This window comes from Equus quagga, chromosome 19 (genome assembly GCF_021613505.1).
Source record: "Equus quagga isolate Etosha38 chromosome 19, UCLA_HA_Equagga_1.0, whole genome shotgun sequence".
Classification (NCBI taxonomy): Eukaryota; Metazoa; Chordata; class Mammalia; order Perissodactyla; family Equidae; genus Equus; species Equus quagga.
In genome coordinates, this window is record NC_060285.1 from 17,883,687 (window position 1) to 17,900,821 (window position 17,135).

At 38.3% G+C, this 17,135-nt stretch overlaps 1 protein-coding gene across 2 annotated transcripts in view; it reads left to right on the forward strand.

Moving 5' to 3' along the window:
* The first annotated feature begins 91 nt into the window (after positions 1 to 91).
* The window catches only part of SLC41A2 (solute carrier family 41 member 2), a 124,429-nt gene continuing 107,385 nt past the window's right edge, over positions 92 to 17,135 (forward strand). For both annotated transcript variants that reach the window (XM_046646010.1, XM_046646011.1), the window contains exon 1: positions 92 to 220. The gene's annotated coding sequence lies outside the window, so the exon portion shown is untranslated. The remainder of the gene's footprint in view (positions 221 to 17,135) is intronic.

The window sequence follows — 17,135 nt, forward strand, 5'->3', positions numbered from 1 at the left end:
CGGGCCGCGGGCGCCGGCTCCGGGCTGTCAGCGCGGGGCCGCGAGGGCGCGAGGAGGCGCGCGAGTCGGAAGGAGCCGCGGGCCCTGGGCAGCCGCCGCCGCGGGGGGACTAGGTGAATGCGCCTTCCATCCCGCGCCGGGGTGCCTCGCTCGGGTCTCAGGAGGCGGGGTCCCTTCTCCTCACACCGTCCGCCGCCGCCGCTGCCGCGTCCCGGGGCAGGTGGGAATGGAGGGACAGCCTCGGCTGTGGCCGCGGCTCGGGCTCCGGGCGCATCCCGGGCGCCGGAGGGAGGTGGGGCGGGGCCCTGCGGGAGGGCTGGGGCCGCGGGGAGCGGCCGCGCGGCGGGCCCCCCGAGCCGCCGAGCCCCCTCCGGGCCGCGGGCAGCGCTCGAGCCCGGGCCGCCGTGCCCGTCCCTCCTCGGGCGGAGGGCAGGCTGGCTTCGGGCGCCGCAGCGGGGCGGGTCGTCCCGGGCGCCGGACGCCGGGCCAGGCTCAGGTGTTCTGAGTGATGGGTGGACGGTGAGACGGATGCAGACGCTGTGAGGCTGGCTCGGCACACCCCAGGTCCGCGGCTCGGGGCTCAGCGATCGCTCTGTGTCACCCTCTTCTTTCATTCCTTTCTTTATATAGGGGAAGTGTATCTCAGTAAAAAAACCCAAATGTTCATTTATGGAAAGGGATTACATATACGTATATATACATATATATTACCTTTACATGTATATTACATAGCTATGCAGTCTCCTGTAATAGAACAATTTGTTGTGTTTTTTTTAAATTGAGATATACTTATACCATAAAATGCATCCTTTGAAAGTGTGGCTTTTCGGATATTCACAAAGTTTTGCAACTGTCACCACCATCCAGAACATTTTCATCCCCCCAAAATGAAATCCTGTGCCCATTAGTAGTCACTCCTCGTTCTCCGCTGACCCCACCCCTGGCAACTGCTAATCTACTTTCTGTGGATTTGCCTCTTCTGGAAAGTTCGTATACATGGAATCATACAATATGTGTTTTTTTGTGTCTGGCTTCTTTCACATAGCCTAATGTTTTCAAGGTTCATCCATGTTGTAGCGTTTATCAGTACTTCGTGCTTTTTTGTGGCTGGATAATATTCCATTGTATTGGTGTACCACAGTATCACGTTTTGTTCATCCATTATCAGTTGATGGACATTAAGGATGTTTCGACTTTTTGGCTGTTGTGAATAATGCTGCTATGACCATTGGTGTACAAGTTTTTATGTGGGCATATGATTTCACTTCTTTTGGGTCTGTATGTTTAACTTTTTGTGGAACTGTCCAACTTTTCCAAAGTAGCTGCACCATTCTACGTTCCCACCCAACAGTATATGAGGGTTCCAGTTTCTCCATGTCCTAACACTTGCTGTTGTCTATCAGCTAATTTTTGTGACAGGCATCCTAGTGGTGTGAAGTGGTATTGATTTGCATTTCCCTAAGGATTAGTGATGTTGAGCGTCTTTTCATGTGCTTATTGGCCATTTGTATATCTTCTTTGAAGAAATGTCTGTTCAGATCTTTTGCTCATATTTTAATTGAGTTATTCGTCTTTTTGTTGCTGAATTATGTTGTTCATTTGTAGAAAAAATTCTAGGTTTAGGGGCTAGTTCTGACTAAAAACGCCAACCAGCCTGACACCAAGCAAGATAATGCTTCTATTTGAGGAAAAGGGAACAAGTGCCATTTATGTCTTTCAGAATACCCTACCTGTCAATTCTTGGGTATCTTACTGCTCCTTCCCCTTTTCTGATATTTTGAGAAGACCCTCAGAGGTCTGTTCATGACATGTCAAGACTCAAGAAACACCACACACAGTTAGCATTTTCATCTCTCCTAAGCTTGGTTTGAAAAGTCCCAGTTGTCGCTTTAATTACAAATAATTTATTTTGGTGACTAGCTAAACTAATAAAAAATAGCAAACACCAATTACGCAATTGAAATTTTATATGCTTACTTCTCAGGCAAAGTGGAAGATCTTCTTTTCCTAAGTTTGTGTAGTGTTTATGAGAGTTATAATCATATGTGGGTGGCACATAAATATTTTTGATGGCACTGAACTTAAGAGCCACTTACAGCTGAATGAATGCTGCTATGCTTATTTCGTGGTGAATTTCTGAGTGTACACAAATTCAGCATTAGCCTTACGTCCTTTATAGCAAAAACCACTGAAAAAGGCAAAACACTTGCCTCCTGGGAATTCAAGCTCATTTTTCTATTACTCTAATGACTGTTCAAAAATACACTACCAAATTTCAGAAACATTATAGAAAATAAAATTAAAGATTTCCATGTGGAAATAATGGAGAAGCAATTGATTAAAAGTGAGTGAAGAGCAGTCCCATCCTGCTCTTCAGCTATTAAATTACAAAACAATGGAAGCATTATTTAACCCTTTTATGCCTCATTGACTTCATTAGTAGAATGAGGCTAATGATTCCCATATATAACCTGAGTGTATGTTTTGTTTTGTTTTAGCTAATGGAATGATTATCAAACATATTGAAAATATAACCTATCCAATCTAATAATGATTGTTACTGACTCGCCCCATGGAGGTACAGATATCCTATAGCTACACATCCTTTCCCAAGATGGCCTTCTCTGCCCACTGGAGTTTTTAGTGTCATTTATTGAGAAGGACTGAAAGTAGGTGGCAGTGAAAATTGGGAACAACTTTGGGGACATGAGCCCTGGGAAATACTGGTCAAAGCAGACTTGCTTTCTTTATGATAGACTTCTAGGCACCTTCATCTTTTCTCTGCAATTACTAGGTTCTATATATGTAGTTAGGTTCTGTAACTTAATGTATATGTATATAAATATAAAAATAAATATATATAATGAAAAAATACACATGTATCTCCAGTAGGGTTCAAAGGCTATTTTACCTTCATGTGAATGGATTCATCAGATTGCTTTTCCCCTCATCAGCTGCACTATGGAAATGGGAGTTTTCAACTTGAGGAGGGCAACGCGTGTAAGTAGTGAGGGATCATGAGACATTTTGGAGGTTTGGGCACAACCTATTCTTTTTCTTACAGTGTGGGTGTTGAAAATGGACATCTTTCAATGGACATGAGGGGTCTGGAAAATGAGAAAAGAAAAGCAAAAATGAGAAACAATCTGGAAGAGAAGGTTGTAGGATATAAAGACAGATTCAACTTACTTAGACCTTTTTGCCCAAGAAAAATTCTAAACAGAAAATGTGGAAGAACCTCCTTCCCCTTCATTCCATTCCTCTTCCCTTTTGCCACACCTTGTTCCTCTGTTGCTCTTCTCCTAGGACCCAGAAAGCAGACTGGGATTACTGTTGTTCATGTTGAAGCATTTCAGTGTGCTAATTATACCCCTTCTCTCTCCAGATTCTGGTCAAATTGAGATTAGATGCAAGAAGCCAGATGAAGATTAAAATGCTATTAAAGTAATAGTATAATTTTCATTTCTGGTAAAGCTGGATTGGAGAATTTAGCTTAGACTCGTGCTCACTCTATTCCTTCTTAATTTACCTACTGAGATGAAACTAGCACCTAAAAAACTGCAGGTCCCCCATGCAGGGAGGGAAAATCCTGTCTCAAGGAGTTTACCTCTCAGGAGTTTGAATGAAAAGTGACACTTTCTCTTCTTGAAGCCATACAAGTCCACGAGAGCCAGTGAGAGCTCAGGGGTGGGGCCTGTCTTCAATATTGACCTTTGTCCCTATCTTAGCTATTAGATAAGTCACTTTCCCTAGGAGGAGCTACTGCTGGGGTGGAGAGAAAGAAAAGTGTCCTTTCAATACAAATTTTCTTCTGCTTAGAGCAGTGAAAGCTCTATTGTCACTGCAGGGAGGGAGATAAGCAGCCATCCTCTCATCAGTTAAGTGTGTTGTGGGTAATAGTATTTTGTGGGCTAGTCTAGGAAAACTTAGTCACCATTTATAAAATTGGAACTGAGAATATATTTTCCCTGAAGATAGCTAACCCTCTTAACAGTTTTTAAGTGGGTGATCATTTCATTGTGAGGTTAAATACGTAGATTATTCAAGTTCATTTCCTTACTTGTTTTACTCCTCAAACATTTATTGAGTGTCTCATATGTAAAAGGTGCTGGGCTAGGTTCTCAGAATTCAGCAGTGAACAAGAATGGGTCCTTGCTCTCGCAGAGTTTACAGCCTAGAAAGACAATTAGCACAATAAATGGTAGCATAATAAATGTTAGAAAGCGTTGAGTACTTTGGGACCACAGAGGAAGAGGAACTAATCTAAGAGGGTCACAGAAGTGATGTTTAAGAGCTAACACCACAAAGTAGAATAGGAAGTAGCCCATTGTCTCTCAGCAAGAGTGTTTCAGACAAAAAGAACATGTGGGAAGGCGAAGAAGTGAGAGAGAGAATGGTATATAAACTAGTATTTTTCAAACTGCAGGCACCTAGGCACCTACCAGTAGATTGTAAAATCAAGTGGGTTGTGGCCTGCATGTTTTAAAAAAGAAGTAAAATCGAAAATAAGAGTGTCACATGTAGATACGTACTGATTGTGACGTATAAAGTTTGAAAATCCCTACAATAGAGGAAACAAGAAAAAGGGCAGTATGACCACAGCCAAAGGTCTTGGGTACGTGGGGATGGTTATGCAAGATTTAGTTAACTTGTTAGAGCCTTTGGATTTATCTTAGAGGAGATGAGAAGCCATTGAAAAGTTTTAATCAGGGCCTGACTAGATTCATATTTTCTTAAGATCCCTTTGAGTACCTAGTCTTTGTCTACTTGAGAATGAACTTCAAATTCCTTGGCCCAGTGTTACAGGTATTCCAAAATCTAGTTCCAATCTATTTCTTCTAAAGAATCTTTACACTATTTTTGGTACTGGAACCTCTCATTTCATGAAGATTTCTTGTTTGCCTAAGTGCCTTTGCACCAAGACCAAAAGATCTGTGAGAGCAGACCTTGCTTCTATCTTGTTCGCATTGGATCTCTGGCAGTTAGCATCCTAGACTCAGAAGGGACTAAGCAAATCTTTGTTGATAGTCTAAATAGCCTTAATATTAGAACTGTTACATAGTAGTAGAAAGGACTGTAGGGGAGGAAGACATTTTTTTTACCCTCTCTGGGTTTGTCTGGCCGGAGAACGAATTAAATTCACATGAGACAGAATAGCGGGAGAAAATTAAACAAAGCTTTATAACATGTATACATGGGAGAGGCTCAGGCAAACTGAGCAACTCGCCAAAATGGCTGAAGCCCTCACCTTAAATATCATCTTCAGCTAAGGACAAAGAAGGATGTTGGGGGTGGAGGGGGAGTGGATCATGGGAGATTACCACAAAAGTACAGCAAACAAAATGAAGATTTAAGTCCTTGCCTTTGGTATTGATTAAGAGTTTCTAGAGATGAAGTCATCCCCCTCTTCTTCCTGGTACAGAGAGGGAGGGACCTTTACAGATGGAGATTTCCTTTACAATGTAAATGTCTCCTAACAAAGGGCAAGCAAGTTCTACTTTTCAGTTGCTTTCCTGTCTGCAAAGTAACCAGCCTCAAATAATCATCATGCCAAAGAGACATATCTTGGGGTGGCCAATTCCAGGCCCCCACAGGACCTTGATGTTTCTAATAATACTTGCTTTTGGAAAATGAAAAAGTTTTTATTAGAGATTCTTTTTTTCTCACTTGGAATCATGTTCGTGATAGAACCACAGGTACTTATTTAAAAGATAATAACTTAACAAAAACTCTTGTTTTAAAACGGTAATAGAGATAAGAAAAAGAACAACCACCTTCCCTGATTTTTGAGTTTCTCCTCCTAAGGTGTACACAGCAATAACAGATTGTTCGCAGGAGGAGGCAATCCAGCAGGCATTTATATTTTATTTGAACAGATAGGCATTCTCTGAGCACTCACAAAGGGAGTTTTATAAAGATGGCTGGGGACAAAGAGAATAAATTAGGTGAGAATGTATCAATCATATGAGCTTCATGGAGAGGCAACAGGAAATAGATTTTGGTCTTAGAAGTAAAAATAGAACATCCATGTACCCCAAAGAACTTACAAATAAGAATTTAATGGTGATGTCAGTTTGTTGCCAGAGAATGATTGTACTGTCACTGTTCTGTGACTTCACAGAATTAGATTGTGAGACTCAACTGTGAAGGAAAAATTCTTTCAATATATGGTTTTGATAAGTGGCAAGAAGTTATGAAAAATTCATGAAAGGTAGAGAGATTTCAAGTTCTGATTCAAATTCCTCTTTAATATATTTTCGAGATGTGGAAACTTTGCTAATTAGTATTGTAAATTAGATTTTACATATCTTAAACATGAATGCTAGAATCCAATTTTGCTAATATAGGATGGCTTTTAAAAAATACTCATTGAATTTTATATTTTTATGTTCTACAGAATCCTATTTTAAGCAGTGCATTGTAGAACTTAAATTGAAACTGTTAACTTGTACAAATTTATCCTGAGGAAATAATTCTAAATATGGGAAAGTATTATGGGCAAAATGTTCATTTTCATTGCAATGTAATTTAGTCAAGAAAATGTCCTGCTACAAGGAAATGGTTCATTAAAATGCAGCAATCCACATGAAGAAATTTAGCCATTAAAAATGCTTTTTTAGAGTAATGGCTCTTATTTATTACTTTTTAAAGTAAAAAGTACTCAGTGTAAACAAAAGTTCAAATGATATAGAAATATGCAAGATTTAAAAAGTGAAAATGATATTTCGAGTCCTTTCTTACCCTACCCTGCAACCTAGGCCAACCCGGTTCTCCAGGGGCCAGTGCTCCGAGCACTTTAGTATCTGTCCTTCCAGACCTTTTTCTAACCCAGTGCTTTTCAAACTGTGCTCCAAGGAGGGGCTCAGGGTCCTCTCCCATTAGGTAAGCTGGGGGCAGAGCGGTGCTTCAACCTCTGCTGCTTTGCTTTGACCTGTTTTATATATTGGGATTTCATGTAGGCTTTAATTTAAACAAAGACTTCCTCTGCGTTAAAAATAAATGTTTAAAAACATTTGGCCTAATTTGGAAAATGAAGTCCTAAGCCACCCAGTCAGGACTTCCAGATCTTCCCTGGTTTACCATTTTGCTGCTTGGTGGCATGACTCTTCTACTCAGACCCATCTATTCATTTCTCCAGCCATTTTCTGCTTGGTTACCAGTCACCTTGTTAGAACGCACTTCCCCTTCTTTTTTTCCCATCTCTCTACTTCTTACTTGTTCTTTGAGGTTCTTTAAGGCTCATCATCATTTCATTCATTCCTTCTTCTAACTTGTGTTTAGTGAACAACTACATTTTGACTGATTCTGAGTAGGGAATATGCAGAATTTTGTATCAAAAGCTCGTAGACTAATAAAGGGCAACCTTCATCTAAATAAGTCCAGTAATAGTAATAATGTATTCTAAAGTAAGAACATTTGGGGGGCAGGTACTAATGATATAAGTGGTCTCTTCCTTCTACACTATTTTATATGGCACTTATAAAAAGAGCCATTTATGATATGGCTACATTTCTGGGTCTTCAGTAAATATTTGTTCATTTATTAATTGTGTAATAGAAGATAATGCAGAGAGTTCACCTGTGAATCAGAAATGAGACCTGGGAAGGATCTGTTTTCATACTTGAGCAATCAACTGTGTCAAAAAAAATAACTTGAATCCAATTTACTCCACTCCAGTGTTGGGCAGAGTGGAGTGGCGAGGGAGCACCAGAAAGACCTTGGTTCTATAATCTTCATCCCCCATGGCCACTTAGACTGGCGTAGAAGGATCCTAACAGAGAATGCCTGTGGTGTCTTCCTTATCATTAGTTGGTTAGTCAGAAAGTTGTGAAATCAGGTCCGAAGTCTTTATCTTACTAATTTTATAACTTGGGCATATTACTTAACCTCTCTGAGACTCAGTTTCCTAACTGTAATGTATGAACATGTCTGTCTCCTAGGTTTTTAAAAAAGATTACGTGAGATAAGTACATATAAATGAAGTCTATTTTTTTTTAAGGTTTTATTTTTCCTTTTTCTCCCCAAATTCCCCCCAGTACATAGTTGTATATTTTAGTTGTGGGTCCCTCTAGCTGTGGCATGTGGGATGCTGCCTCAGTGTAGCCTGATGAGCGGTGCCATGTTCACGCCCAGGATTGAACCCATGAAACCCTGGGCCACTGAAGCAGAGTGCGTGAACCCAACCACTTGGCCATGGGGCCGCCCCCCGAGTGGCTTTTTGATGAGTTATTCGTATTCCTGGTAAGGTAAGAGTAAACAATATAGGAAATTAATAAGGCCAAAGGAGCATTTAGTGGGGAAATCTTTTTCAGCGTTCTCTTGGGACTTAAAGCAGGCTATTATATCAGTGACCAAGAAAGCAAAATTAATAAGTAGTCCCAGAGTCCAAAGCCCGGCCTGTTATTTTCTTCATTATATCTGCCATTTTCCTCTATCTTTTAGATAACAAACAATTAATAACACATTTTTATAGTAACATTCTAATTCTCATTGTAAAAAAAGTCAAAAAACTCTCATACTCTAGCATTTCCAGATTATGAGTTTTGCATATAACCCAGGCAAACTCACGATGGGTTCCGACTTTCTCATGCTTCACGTTCTGGTTGAGGAGACTTACTCTTTAGTCCAGCGTAAACCTTGCAGTATGGTTTACGGTAGTCTGTGTATTTGTAAATTGTAAAAATGTTATTTAGATATCTTTTTAAAGTTAAAAAATACATGAGAGATGATACTTAAATTTAACAATCGTGTAAGAGCTACTTCCTATTCCAGCTTCCGTTTTCTTTTTTCCTTTTAAAACATGTGGTTTCCTGAACACCTGTATGTTGAGTATACATAAGTACTGTTAGTGTGTGTATATATTGGTCAGTGCATGTACACCACAGTTTATAGCACACTGGCGGTTTAATTAAAAGTAGGATGGATAAGTTGTGTAAAATGTAAATATTAACCTTCAGTTGATTTTTTAGAGAAAATGGGAACAAAACAGTTGATCTGAAAATTATAAGCCAAGGGTTCAATACAGCAATGTATAACATTTTTGTGATTCAGTGGTATAATATATTCCTTAGAGAGGGGAGAAAGAGGTGGAAAGTTAGGTTTTGAGGCTTTTCTAAGAATGTATAACAATAATGATGAATAATGATGCTAAGTAGCTAACATTTATTGAAGGCTCAATACATTGTCCTAAGCACTTTACATGTATTCAGCCATTTAAGCCTCACAATAAGCCAATGAAGGAGATCTCTTTTCTTGAGGAAACTGAGGCATAGGTCCCACAGCTGGTGAAAGTCAGAATTGAAGCCAAAGCAGTTTGACTTTGGAGCCCAAGCTCTTAACAACTGTCAGTATCATTAGTGTGTTGACACTTCTTGACATTTAATTTTTTTGGAAGCAAATCATCTCTCTTAATTGAAGTGTGAAGATTTGCTGAGTAAGTCACTTGAAATTCCCCCATAAAATCACTCAGTGCATGTCGTCTTATTCATTGATTCAGCTAATGAAAGCATAGCAAATATCCCGGTAAGCCCTGTACAATTTCAAACATAGCGTAGTGTTTGCCACTGATTCCACAGCTTTCAACGGGCAGTTAGTATTCTCCTTTTCAAAAGGTACCTGACTGAAATCTGCATACTCAGGCTGGGATTTTGACTGTGCATAGATTCTATAATCTGAATTTAAGCTCATATTATTCCTTAGAACAAAACCTATTCCTTTCTCACTCCCTGGGGGCAATGCTTAGCAGGCAATCTAAGCGTGTGTTTGAGCGTTAGCAAGAGGGCACCAAAAGAGGAGAAAATTTAAATAGCTTAATGTTTTGTAATTTTTAAAAGAAACAGTGAGGCAGTCTTTCTGGGAAAAATCATACCTTTCTGTGACTCTTATTTTGTTATCGTTTTGAATTACACATGATGGATTGTAGGGGAGACACACCATAGACAGGGTGGTAATCTGGCCCTGCCTTGGAGCTTGGTGGACAGATGCAGTTATTTATTCACTATCATCTAACAAATATAAATGAGATCACAGCTATGAAAAATGACTACAGCAGGATTTTAGTTGTCTGATGGTGTTTAGGATGTGTTAATTGAATGAAGGCTGTTACCTTTTAGTTGTGGTGTTCCCATTGGAGAATGTGTGGAGTGAGAGAAGTAGGAAAGAAAGAAGAAGTCTTAGAGCTCCTGGGAGTTTTAGGAAGAGGAAACTGTAAGTAGCCATTAAAAATAACTTTGTAGGAGCCAGCCCTGATGGTCTAGTGGTTAAAGTTGGGCGTCCTCAGCTTCGGCAGCCTGGGTTCATTTTCTGGGCGTGGAACCACACCACTCATCTGTCAGTCCCCATGCTGCGGCGGCGGTTCACATAGAAGAACTGGAAGGATTTAGAACTAGGATATACAACCATGTCCTGGGGCTTTGGGGAGGGAAAAAAAAAAGAGGAAGATTGTCAACAGATGTTAGCTCAGGGTGACTCCTTCCCTGCCAAAAATAAATAAATAATTGACTGTAGAATAATATTGATTAGGAAAATTTTTTTATATTTTATGAAATGCAAAGAGCAGGATACAAAACAGTGTGTGTAATATGAGCCTATTTTTGTTTTAAACATATATAGAGAAAAAATATAGTAAAATCATATACACCAGTATGTCATCAGTGATTATCTCTGGATGGTGGATTTCCAGAATAAATAATTTTTGTTTATCCTAGACTTTTTTTTTCATTGAACACATATTGCTTCTGTGAATAAAAGAAAAAGAATAAAAGAGAACTCCATGCCTGTGGACGTTAGAAGCAGTTTCAAATTAGCTGGGAAAGAAGCGTAGTTAGGACATTTTTATCAGCAAAGACCAATTATATGGCAACTGACTTGGTTTTGGGGTGGCTTTGAGAGCAGTTTTAGCTTGAACTTCAAGTTGGACTTAGAGCCCAAAGGGCTCCTTTTTTTTTTTTTCACACTGGTATTTGAATAAAAAAGTACACTGCCCTGACCAAAAGGTAGAGGAGAGACTTGATTGCAGGGAGTGAAGATACTGAAAAAGTAAGGTCATTGTTTCAGTTTGATGTCAAGATGATTAAGTAACTGGAACACCATAACGCTGTGCACCTGTAGTTTATCTAATCTGCATATAATCTCTTGGAATAAGTTTGTGTGCTTGAACTGACTTCACCGTGTACCAGGGAAGGTACAGTTTGGGAAAGGTAGAAGATTGGCTTCATCCCCACCTGGATGGTGCCATTGTAACGGTGTCCCAGCCAGGGTAGGTGATGTTGGGCCACCAGCTGAGGAAGACTTCGGTGTCAGAGCTGTCCTATTTCATCACCTAATGGAAGGTAATGTGATTTAATGTGGCCTCATCAGGGTATAGTGGCTGCTTCACCTCCACAACAGAGAAGAGAGAAGGAACTGTGGATGACCACAAGTGCTCTGAGTAGATGTTTGAAATGGGATAGCCATGAAAGTTATGGGACACCCTTGGTCTTAAATGTAGAAGAAAAGTGATAACCCTACATGTGGCAAATCATTTTTTCCTTTCACTTATCTTATAAAGAAACTTTCGTTTTTCTTTTAAACTTTGACACGGCAGCTTCCTTTCTTTCTCTCCCTTTTCTTGAAAAGATTTTTTTATTTTAAATGTTGACACATTGACATTCTTTTTGCACCTTAAAATTCTGGCAGCTTTTATTTTCAATTTTCAGTTGAATTATACAAAGAGTCAAGTGTATATTTTAAGTTGGTCCCGGAAGTGTGTTTGCATTTTTAAAACTGGATTCTTTCTAAGAGTATAAAGATGTGTTAAGGGTAAAAGTATGAAAGTATACTTTTGTATAAGTTCTGAATAATAATTTCTGCTCATTTGAAATGCTGATGAACTCTAGTTGCCTAGTTTCTAAAATTAGGTATTTCATATTTATAAGTGCCAGAGAAAACCGGTGAGGAAATGTGTTATTTATGTTTTATTCCTATGTATACTTTTACACAAAGGTGTTGTCAGTTTATGAAAAACAACACCTGTAAAAAATATTGGTTTAAAAAAAAAGAATTACAAAACCAGTACCGGAGAAGATAAAAGTTGGAGATGAATAAATTGATCACAGATTGAGTTTCAGATGTTGCTGTAAGTTTCCTCATTGCTAAAGTTAAAGAAAAAGGTGGCTCAATCATTATTAAAGTAAAAATACCAGTTTTCAGTAGTAAGACTTTCTGTAGCTATAATTTATGAATAAAGTTTCATGCAACTTTATATAGGGATAAATGATGAGAAGGTGATGTTCTGAGTTGTAGTTTGTAGGAAATTAATGAATGTCAGTTGCAGGAGAGAGTCACTGTGTTTGGTCGTTTTTTTGTGTGTGTTTTTGTGAGAAAGATTGGCCCTGAGCTAACATCTCTTGCCAATCTTCCTCTGCTTTATGTGGGATGCCGCCACAGTGTTTCTTGATGAGCCGTGCTAGGTCCACACCTGGGCTCTGATGACCTTGTGAACCTTGGGCCGCCGAAGCAGAGCGTACGAACTTAACCTCTACGCCACTGGGCCAGCCCCTGTTTGATAGTTTTTTTTAATAAGATATATGTAAGAAATGTTTAAGACAGAGTAGGGGAAGTATACTTTTTTTTGTGGTTTAAAAGTGGTTTCTCAACTTCAAAACAAGAGTTCTCTGATTCACCTTGTTTGCTGTCCATCCATTCATCAGCTTGTTTCAACAGTGACAGTAACTGATATTTCTGGTAGTTGTTTGCTTTCTGTATTATAAAAACTATGTATGACTGACAATTTAATCAGAATACCTAGTTCAATGATTGAAATTCTTTTTCACTTTTCTCTTGGTTTGGTAGGGCTAGGTGTAATCTAACTGATGGCATTTGGTAGAAAAGAACTTTGCTTTGTTTATTCAGTACGCTTAGTTCTTTGGGTATACGCCATGTTTATTCTGTCAACATTTTCTCAATAAGTAGAAATGGTTTAATTGTGGATTGTGTTTTAGTTGATTCATTGGCTTGTTTTTGATGTATCCTTCTTCCAAAGAAAGCATTCTTTAAAAAATTCTTTATTAATTTTATTTTTATTTTTTAGTAGAGTTGAGGGTTGTGATTCTGAAAACAAAAATCAGTTGCTTGGGCTCTGGTTTCCTCTGAAAAATTACTTGAGATGTCTTGAGGCTTATTATACAGAAGATTTATTGTACCCACTGGTTATTTCTCTGGGCTTAAACAAATTCTTTACAAATGTTTGGGTATCTTTTAGGCATATAGAAATTTTAGGATTGATAAATCTTATGATATTACTCTTTTCTGTCAGTGGGCAGTCTTAGAAATGAGTGCTTGCGTTATGGAATCAGCTAGCTTTTGGATATCAGTAGCTGAATCATGTCCATGACTTCTCAAGCTTTTGTGTTTGTTAGAGAGTATCAGGACCACCAGTTCTACAGCAATTCAGCATTACTGAAATGGCACTTAATTGCCATTTGAGTTTTCTCCCATTTTTCCTAACTTGTCAAGAAAGTTTGACATCACTACCTGTTTCCTAAATGAAACCTGTGTGAGTACTTGAATTCAGTTTAAGTAAACGGTTTCCGGTTTAAGCCAAAGAAGTCAAGGTATTTTTTTAGGAGTTTATGTATCTCAGCCAAAAAAAAAAAGGGGGTGGGAGGGAATACTTTCCTCCCCCTTTAGAGGTGAGCCTTTTCATCAGAGAGGACAGTATTTATGAGGCAGCATTTCTTATATTTCAGTTTCCCAGTACTTTTAAATGGGCTGAACAATGATAAAAGTTATAAGATAAGGCGTGTAAATTACTATGACAGCTGTTGTTCAGACCATTTTGAGACTTGCACCTTATGAAGTTTGTGGGATAGTTATTGACTGGGTTCACCTTCATTCTTTACAATTGTTACCATGGAATAGTTCCTTTTCCTTGGTTAGCTAAAGGAAATGAGCAGAACAGATCCATATACTTTTTTTCCCCCTAATTATAGTACATTCTTAACTGGATACCATGAATTATACCTCTGCCAAGCAGCGAGAGTACATTGGAAATCTGGAGATTTCTTTTACATCACCATAATGATTTTTAACTTCTGAGGGACAAGTGATATATTAAATATCACAGAAAACACAAGATGTCATCTCTGCCATATGGGAATTAGCAGTGGGAGACCAAATGGATACCTTTCGTTTTTAAAATTTCTCTGTTTAAAACTATGAGTGATAGGAAAATTGCTAACTGTGTTTTGGGCATTTAATTTTGACTGTTCTTTCCTCTCTGTACCCATAATCCCACATTAATTTGGGTAGATTTCTTTGAGGTGGTATATTTTTATTGTGACCTTTTTGAATGAGGTGCAAGTTCCTGGATTTAAGAACAAGTTGGTAGAAAGTATAGAAGTGGGAGAGCTGAATGAAGGAAATTTGATTGAATAAAATAAGCTTAGAGAAGAATAGAGATAATAACTTAGCTGGTTTAGGAAATCCAGAAGGCATTGAGTCAGTATGAAACAGGAACCAAAAATAAGCACTGTTGGGAGTCCAGTGGATGAGAATAATGAAATCAAAGGGTTAAAAACGAGAAATGGTTTTAGTCATAGCCGTAGGGCTAGCTCAAATGGAGAAGACAGTTTTTAATATGATTCAGTAGTCAAGTTCTTTGATCCCCATAAATGGGATTAGGGTGTCCTCATGGGTTCTGATGAGTTCTCAAGGGAGGAGGGTTTGGCAATGAGGTCATGGCAGGACAGCAGAGAGCTGTGTCAGAGAGAACATGAGAACACCAAAAGGATGATTCTGTAAGAGCTGTTTGATCTTTGTACTAGAAAGGTGATTTCATGGTAGATTCTTCAGGAAAAGGGAATTTTGGATGAGAAGTGGAGTAGCTAGGAATTCAGCTGATGAAACTGATATCTAAAAGGCTACGGAGACTTTTAAAAATAGTTTTTGCTTAAATGGAAGGAGTTAGTCATTGAGAGAAATTGGTGAGGATTTAAGTTTATACAGGTTTGCATCTTTAAATGAAAATAGATGAAGAAAACTGAGCAGCCATAAAGTTAACCTGTTGTTTGGGTGCTGCAAAAGGCAAATTAAATAGATATAATCCTTCCCTATGAACTTATTATACAGTTAAACAGTTAATTACTTAGTAGATATTTTTGAAAAGAAAGTACCAAAATTTTTTATCAAACAAGGAAATAATTTGTATATATCAGCTAAGGTCTAGCTTTGTTTGACATGACCTATCTGAAAGCTATTTTATCTAACCACATAATACATCCTGTTTGATCACTATCTACATTTAACAAACAGAAATATAGAAGACATATACTCAAAGAGAAATGAAAGCAGAACGCACACTTTCAGAGTGCCAAAAGTAGAAATATATAATAACCATAATATGACTTTTGGGTTGTTTTGTGTATAGATGTGTGTGATAGTACCGTGGTTTTATGTGTATTTACACAAATATAAAATACCCACGTGATCAACAAGTTTTGGGATTTTTGCCTAAATGTGATAATTACTGGTAATAGATTACATCAGAACTTTTTTTTATTGTTATGGGAAGATAACAAAGTATTAAATTCCCATTTAATGCCTTTCTTAGTAATTAGGCATCACTTAGGCCTGTTAACTCACAGCTCTGCTGGATTTTTCAAGTGTATTTAACCTTTGCAATGGAACAGAATGCCTCCTCCAGCACAATGAGCAGATTTTCTCTGAGATACTGGCTTAGTAAATCAACACACATACAATACTCTTCTTTTTCCTAACTTTTAAAAATGAACAATTTTAACGTTAATGTTTTTCATTTTTGTAACTCAAGTCGAATTCATAAGGAGTGTCTGGTATTAGTTTATTTTCCTTTAAGTCAATGGTTCTCTGACACAACTCTGTAGACCAGAACTGGCCCATGACAAAGCTTTCATAGGGAACATTGAGTTTTTCATAAATCTAAATGTGTTCATTGGAAAGGCTATCTTTTAGTCTGGGATTTTGTCCTGTCTACATTTCTAGTGCTAAAATGTACACTTATGTTTTAGAGAAAGATCTTTTTTTTAATATATTTTTAGATTATATATATTTTTTAATTTTTCTAGTTTTATTGAGATATAATTGACATACATTACTATATGGGTTTCAGGTGTACAGCATAAAGGTTTGACTTACATATATTGTGAAATGATTACCACAATAAGTTTACTTAACATCCATCATCTTGTATAGATACAATAAAAAGAAATGGAAAAAAAATTTTTTCTTCTATTGATGAGAACTCTTAGGACTTACTCTTTGTTTGTTTGTTTGTTTGTTTTTAGAAATATTGCTTTATTTTTTACTGGCTTTTTCTCTTTTGGTGAGGAGATTGGCCCTGACCTAACATCTGTTGCCAATCTTCCTCTTTTTCTTTTCCCTCCCCAGAACCCCAGTACATAGTTGTGTATCCTAGTTGCAGGTCATTCTAGTTCCTCTATGTGGGACGCTGCCTCAGCATGGCTTGATGAGCGGTGTGTAGGTCCGCGCCCAGGATCCAAACCGGTTAACCCTGGGCCACAGAAGCAGAGCGTGCGAACTTAACCACTTGGCCACAGGGCCGGCCCCAGGATTTACTCTCTTAACTTTCGTATATATTATAACAGCAGTGGTAACTATAGTCGTTGGACCTTATATCATGTTGTACATTACATCCCTAGTACCTATTTATCTTATAACTGGAAGTTTATACCGTTTGACCACCTTCCTCCAGTTTCCCCTCCTATCCCTCACCTCTGGTAACCACAAATCTGGTTTCTTTTTCTGTGAGTTTGTTTTATTTTGTTTTTAGATTCTTCATGTAAGTGAGCTCATACAGTATTTGTCTGTCTCCATCTGACGTATTTCACCGAGCCTAATGCCCTCAAGGTCTGTCCATGTTGTTGAAATAGTAGGATTTTCTCATTTTTTTATGGCTGAATAATATTCCTTTCCAATATATATTTACCACAACTTCTTTATCTATTCATCCATTGATGGACACTTGGGTTGTTTCCATGTCTTGGCTATTGTGAATAATGCTGCAAAGAACATAGGGGTGCAGGTATCTTTTCGAGTCAGTGTTTTCATCTCCTTTGGATATATTCCCACAAGTGAAATTGCTGGATCATATGGTAGTT